The sequence below is a fragment of the Lagenorhynchus albirostris genome, chromosome 14, assembly GCF_949774975.1.
Source record: "Lagenorhynchus albirostris chromosome 14, mLagAlb1.1, whole genome shotgun sequence".
Classification (NCBI taxonomy): domain Eukaryota; kingdom Metazoa; phylum Chordata; class Mammalia; order Artiodactyla; family Delphinidae; genus Lagenorhynchus; species Lagenorhynchus albirostris.
The window spans coordinates 82,454,248-82,460,350 of NC_083108.1; the positions used below are offsets into that span (position 1 = coordinate 82,454,248).

The window sequence follows — 6,103 nt, forward strand, 5'->3', positions numbered from 1 at the left end:
AGCCAGAGCTCGAGCCTCTGCATCCATCAGAGAGTGCACACCGGGGAGAAGCCCTATAGATGCTGTGGGTGTGGGAAGGCCTTCAGCCAGAGCTCGAGCCTCTGCATCCATCAGAGAGTGCACACGGGGGAGAAACCTTTCAAATGTGATGAGTGTGGGAAGGCCTTCAGTCAGAGCACCAGCCTCTGCATCCACCAGAGAGTGCACACAAAGGAGAGAAACCATCTCAAAATATCAGTTATATAAAGCGTTTTGCTAAGAGATAAAAATCCTAAAACCCATAAGTGCCACTAGGAAGGAAAACCCTGTAAATACCTACATTGACCCAAGAAATTTTTACAGCAAGCCCCAGCAGAACATTGTTTTCCAAGAGGCACGTGTGAGGTTGATTTTTTGGATTCATGCCAAGTGTGTTCCACAGCTTGACTTTGAATCTGGAATCCCTCCGCATGTGTGCCCAGGACAGGCTGTGAGGTCCCAGTCGTGGGTGTGTGTTTCCTGGGATTCTGGCGCGATGCCTCCATAGTTGAAACACTACACAGGAAACCATGATCCTTGCCCAGCCTCCTGAGTCACCTTCTGTCTACACTTTACCTAAAAGTCACCCCAGATACTCCCCCATTTCGGGAGCTCATGACCGACCTTCTCTTGATCCAAGCATACTGGTGAATGCATTTGAAAACGGCCAGCTCCCGCGAAGTAGTGTTCTGGTATTTCTGAGGTCACCACTCGATTCAGCCTCTACGTATCTGTCCATATATCCCGTTACTTCTGAACTCACTGTACCTGTATATCCTCAAAATACCCATAAATATCCACCCCTTCCTAGATGGCATTAAATTTCATTTTAGATTTTAGGTGACTCATAATTTCCATTTACTTTGTCTGTTGGCGAAATCATTGGCAGACATACATGCCCTTGAACTTTAATTTTGTGAATTCTGCTAATCACTGTGTCTCTATGTTAGTCAGACTTAATTTTCTAGTGGCTACATCACATATTTTTAACTTGAATTTTTTTGGAAATAGCTGAATGTAAATAGGGAGGAAGAAGCAAGCAAAGTTAGAACTCTTCTCCATCCAGAATTGCCCTCTCAGGCTCCTTTGGTAACAAGGGGAGCCCCTTACTGGCTTGGGGAGACCATAGGAGAAACGGATGGTAGGAGGCCTCGCTAATAATAGTCTCTGATTCTGTGATTTTGGGGCAATAATGTGTAGGAGTCCTCGATACCTTTTCATTGAGGATTACATATCAGTTCCTTTGTAGGCATGAACTTTCTTCATTCATTCAACAAGTATTTATTGAACACCTCCTACGTGCCAGGCACTGTGCCAGGTACCGGGAATACCACTGAGTAAGACAGACAAGGGCCCTACTCTCGTGGCGTTGACTTCTGGTGGAGGAGACAGATGATAAGCAAGTAAACAAATAAATAATGTAGTTTGAGGTAGTGATTAAGTGATACGGAGAAAATAACCTAGGGTGAAGATTTAGAGCAGTGGGGGTGGGGCGGGGGGCAGCGGTAGGTAGCGGGCAGGGAGGCCTTTCCGGGGGCAGCACAGGGGCAGCTGCAGGGGGCTCGCGGTCCTGCCGGGGAGCTTCCGGAGCAGGAGGTGGCGGCCGGCGGTGAGGGCAGCGGGGAGGGGGAGAGATACTGAGCTGCTCAGTATCCTGACATTTATAGGCCTTTTTTTTTCTTTTTTTTTTTTTTTCTGGCTAGATTGGTATTAAAAACTCATGTGGAGGAACTCAAGGAATGTTTAGAAGACCAAAAGTCCCCAATGACAACAAAAAGCAACTAATTTTTAACTTTGTTTCCCTTCTCATTCCTATTCTCGTTGATTTCCCACATGTAGTCCTTTTGCTCAGGAAGTCTTTGGGGAAATTAAGGCTCTTTGAAAGCTCTGAAATGGGTGTTCAGGTTAGCGGTCTCTGTCCACTGTCTGAGAGGTTGGAAAATGAACTACCCGAAATAGTCATCGAAATACTGAAACGAAGCTTGATTTTCTCTTCATATTTGAATTAATTTCTTCTGTTTGACTGGAAGGGTTTCTTGTATAACTAAAACCTCAATGCATAAAGGAGATTTAAAAGGAGCACATAACTTACTGGGTGAGCCATGAAACTGGAGGTGGGATTTGGGGGTAAATTTGTTACCATCTGAATTTTGATCCAGACATCTCTGTTAACAAGCCCTTGGGAAGTTGCTTCTCATGTTTCCTCATTTTCGCAAAGAGAGGGCTGGCTTAGTTATTTGATAAAGCCCCTTCCAGGCCTGAATTCCTCGACTACGATTTACTGTAGTGTCTTAACACACTTCCATGTCACAGTAGTGTGGAGCGTTAGAGAAAAGCCTAGACTTTTAGTTGATAGAGAGCCAGTTGAAATATCACTGATAGAATTATAGGTTTAGGAAAAATTGGTTTGATTTGTAGCTGTATTACTGTTAGGTATGTGAGCTTGGGCAAATTGCTTAATCTTTGAGTCTAGTTTTCTCACTTACAAAATGAGGACATTAGGCTAAATGATTTCTGAGTTTCCAGCTAGTCCTAGAGTTCTATATTTCTACATAGTTGAATTATTTTATCATGCTGTTGCTGGGGAATATGACTAACACTTTGGAAGCTACTAATTTTATGTCGAGCTTTAAAGTCCATAATTGTTATCTTCGGAAAATATTATTTGACCTACAGTATGTCCAAATCAATTTAATAAAATCACTTTATAACAGGGTTCTGTGCTTGACATGTGGTTGTGTGAATTCAGTGGTCAGCGTGTGTGTGTGTGTGTGTGTGTGTGTGTGTGTGTGTGTGTGGTGGCTTGTGCATTGTCTAGGTGACCATATAATAAGGTGAGGGGGCGATGTTGTTAATACTTAAACAAGGACAATAGGCCTAAACTGGAACTGCCCCAGCAAACCAAGTTGCAAGGACCCTCTGGCCCAGGGGTCAAGCAATTGACAAAGGAGTCGTCAGGTCTGGCAGACTGGAGAGAGCCTGCCCTCCTGAGAGGACAGTGCCTGCTCAGTGGTAGCTGTTTGTTTCCATGTGAGATACAGGCTTAAGGGTCCCGCATCATCTGCTCTTTTAAGGAAACACCAACAATCCAGATCTTTACATAAAATTTAATGATTTTTAAAGGTTGGCAACGAATTCATGTTCCCTGTGTGACCCATTTTCGTCATTTGTATTACCTGCATGGTGCCCATAGGCTTTTCTTTAACTTTGCAAGCTGTGCTCTGGTCCCTGATGGCTGTCTCCCACCCATGCTAAGGCCTGACACTTCTCAGCTAAGCAGTGGTGGCCCAGACCCCACACACCAGTCTCTGACAGCCAGTGGGTCTGGCGTCCACCTGCCTCTCGGGGCGAGTCTAGGCTCCGCTTCCACAGTTGAGGCGGAAGCCATCCAGACGGCCCTTTCGATGTGAGTGGGGTGGGGCAGAGACCCCACATGGGTCACACGTGGCTTGAGCTCTCCCACTGGGTCACTCCTGTGCCTGCTAGGAGTTAGGGTGTGAGCGAGAAAAGCCAGGGCCGACTTCACAGTTTCTAAGGGGAGCCCGAGTAAATGGCAGATTGTATCTTTACGGCCTCTTACCTTAAGGAAGAACTCTTTCAAGAAGTCAGCCCAATAGCCTGCAGTGGTCTGCTCTAGAGAAGGTGGGTGCCCAGGCCAGTCGCGGGCCATCTGGAGGAAGCTGTGGGTGTGTCTTTGGTGTTGCGTGAGGCTTGGACACGATGCCTTCCAAGGGGTCTTCCACCTCTTGGTTCAGTTATTCCCCCCAGATTTAAAATTATTAAGCGAGTCTTTCTGTGCAACCTGCTGTTATCCTCAGGAATTTGAAAATAATAGGTGAAAGCAAGTATCAGCGGATGGAAAAAGTACTCAATGGTAAAATCAAACCCCGAGGAAGAGATGAGAAAGAGGTTGATACCATTACAGGGCAGGAGGCAAATATAAGTAGCACTGCCGAGTTGGTACATGGATTGAGATAAAGAGAGGTAGGAAACACGAAGGTGATACAGCACTTACTCTGTGACCTTACTCAGTTTCTTCACTTCTCTGAATCTCAGGTTTCTCATCTGTAAGATGGTTTTGAAAATACCTAACCTGTGAGACATTTGAGAAAACTAAGTAAACACACATCAAGTGCCTAGCCTTTAGTAATGCAACAGAAGAATTGTTATTAATCCCAGGTGCCTATGAACGAGGATGAATCGTGTTATTTGGAGTTCTTTGGTTCTGCTGAGCCCTGTGGGGGGTTAGGACATCTCAGTTTGGGGTGGGACCTGGAGAGGGCTGAACTGTTCCACGTGGTGAGAAAGCGAAGAACTGCAGTCTCCTGGGATAGTCTGAGACAAGAAAATACAGAGTAGACTTGGAAAGGGAGTCGAAGAGAGGGACCCAGCGGAGTAGAATGGTGTCAGGTTGCACACTTTCCTGTACGAACCCTTATGACCACAGAATCCCTCCCAAAAGGCTTGGGATGCTTGGTCTGAGTGGCTTTCTTATGGAAACTGGCGGAAGGGCCAGGTGCTGTGTCCAAACTGAAGTGGGCAGAACATGTAAGTACAACACTTTGAGAGACGCCGGGGCCCGGAGAGGGCGGCCCTGAGACGTACGCCCCGAGGACCGCACAGAAATTCTGGGAGAGCTTCCGGCTTCCACAGGCCGGGGTCCCCCAAACCCTATGGGCAGGGAGGCCTCTGTGTGTTACCCCTGGGTTCCCACTCCTGGTGTGCATAAGGCAGAGTAATTCTGAGGTCAGAAGGACATGAAAACATTAAAAAAAAAAGTCATTCTCATGTTATATTTTAAAATGTTAAGAGGCACACGAGCAACTCCAGAGATTCCGGGGCCTTGTGTTTGTTAAACGTGTCGGCGGAGGTCTCGGAGGAAGGTGACGGTTAGACCAAAGTGCTTTTGTTGTTCAGATGTAGGTATATGCAAATAAAATACGTTTTTAAAGTAAAATAATAGCATGTGTAAGTTGCTCTTGCTGATTTTCAGGTGAATGTATACATTTTGTAGCCTGTTTTGTGTGCACCCTGCCAGTTCTGCTCCCTCAATGCCACTTCTGAAAATGGGTTCACGCAGACTCCCCCTCCTCCTTTGGACAATGAAGCTGGCCCTGGCCCAGATCTTCTCTGCATCATGAATTATGGTAGGAGCGCCATGTTTAGAGAGCTTTTAAACCTAGCGTCTGTAGATGGTTTTCAGAGAGGTCCAGAACCTTCTTAAAGTGTATGCAGGGGTTTGTGTATCTGTGGGTGTAGACATTTTTCTAGGAAGGCGGGCTTTCCTATTTAATTTGGGACTCTAATGGATAAAGAACACTGATTGAGCCACACTGTTACTCATTGTGTAGGGACCTTGGGCAAAGGGGCATCTAAGAGGTCAGCACAGTGGTGGGTCACTGGGACAAACAGAGAGCAATGGTGTAATGAATGGGAAAAAAGTAACCTCGTGCTGTGCTGTGAAGAAAGAAGAGGCTGTTGGCATAACATGAAAGCTGCGTGTGCATGTGCTGTTACCCTGGGCTCAGTGCAAAGCCGTGTTACAGTATAACGTAATGTGCTCAAGAGAAAAGTCCTGTGAGCAATGTGAGAGAGTGTGTGTGGGTGAGAACAGCTGGGTCCTTCAGAGGCGCTGGCTGGACGTGGGAAGAGTCGGCTCCATGCGCGGAAAGTGCTGGGGCCACAGCTGAGTCCGGCGCTCGGTCGCAGGGAAGGCAATTCTTGCTGTAAAACTGGAGCAAGGTCCCCAGTGCCTGTGTGGGTTGTGTTTGGATTCTCAAATAAACCTGTTCACATCACTTGGTGTCGTGTCCTTCTGTGTTTAATTTCTGTGTCCACTCCACTTGCTTGGCATACAAAATTAAGGAGATATCTCCTTATTAATGGTTAAATCAACCACCTTGAGCCTTCAGCCGGTCTGTCCCCAAAATATCCTTTTTACCCTGGCGTTCCTCTGCCCCTGCATGCCCCCCCTTCTCCCTTTCTGAGATAAACTCAAGACCCACAGGGACTTAGTCCAGAGGGTAAGTCCGGCCTCTAATGTCCTGTGGGGAAGGAGCTGGAGATTTCAGCTGATGACAAGCAG

At 46.6% G+C, this 6,103-nt stretch overlaps 1 long non-coding RNA gene across 4 annotated transcripts in view; it reads left to right on the forward strand.

The window, feature by feature from the left end:
• LOC132504281 (uncharacterized) overlaps positions 1–5,816 on the forward strand; it is a 38,443-nt gene extending 32,627 nt beyond the window's left edge. For all 4 annotated transcript variants that reach the window (XR_009534819.1, XR_009534816.1, XR_009534818.1 and 1 more), the window contains one exon: positions 1,722–5,816. This is a non-coding gene — a long non-coding RNA (uncharacterized LOC132504281). The remainder of the gene's footprint in view (positions 1–1,721) is intronic.
• Positions 5,817–6,103: the final 287 nt, after the last annotated feature.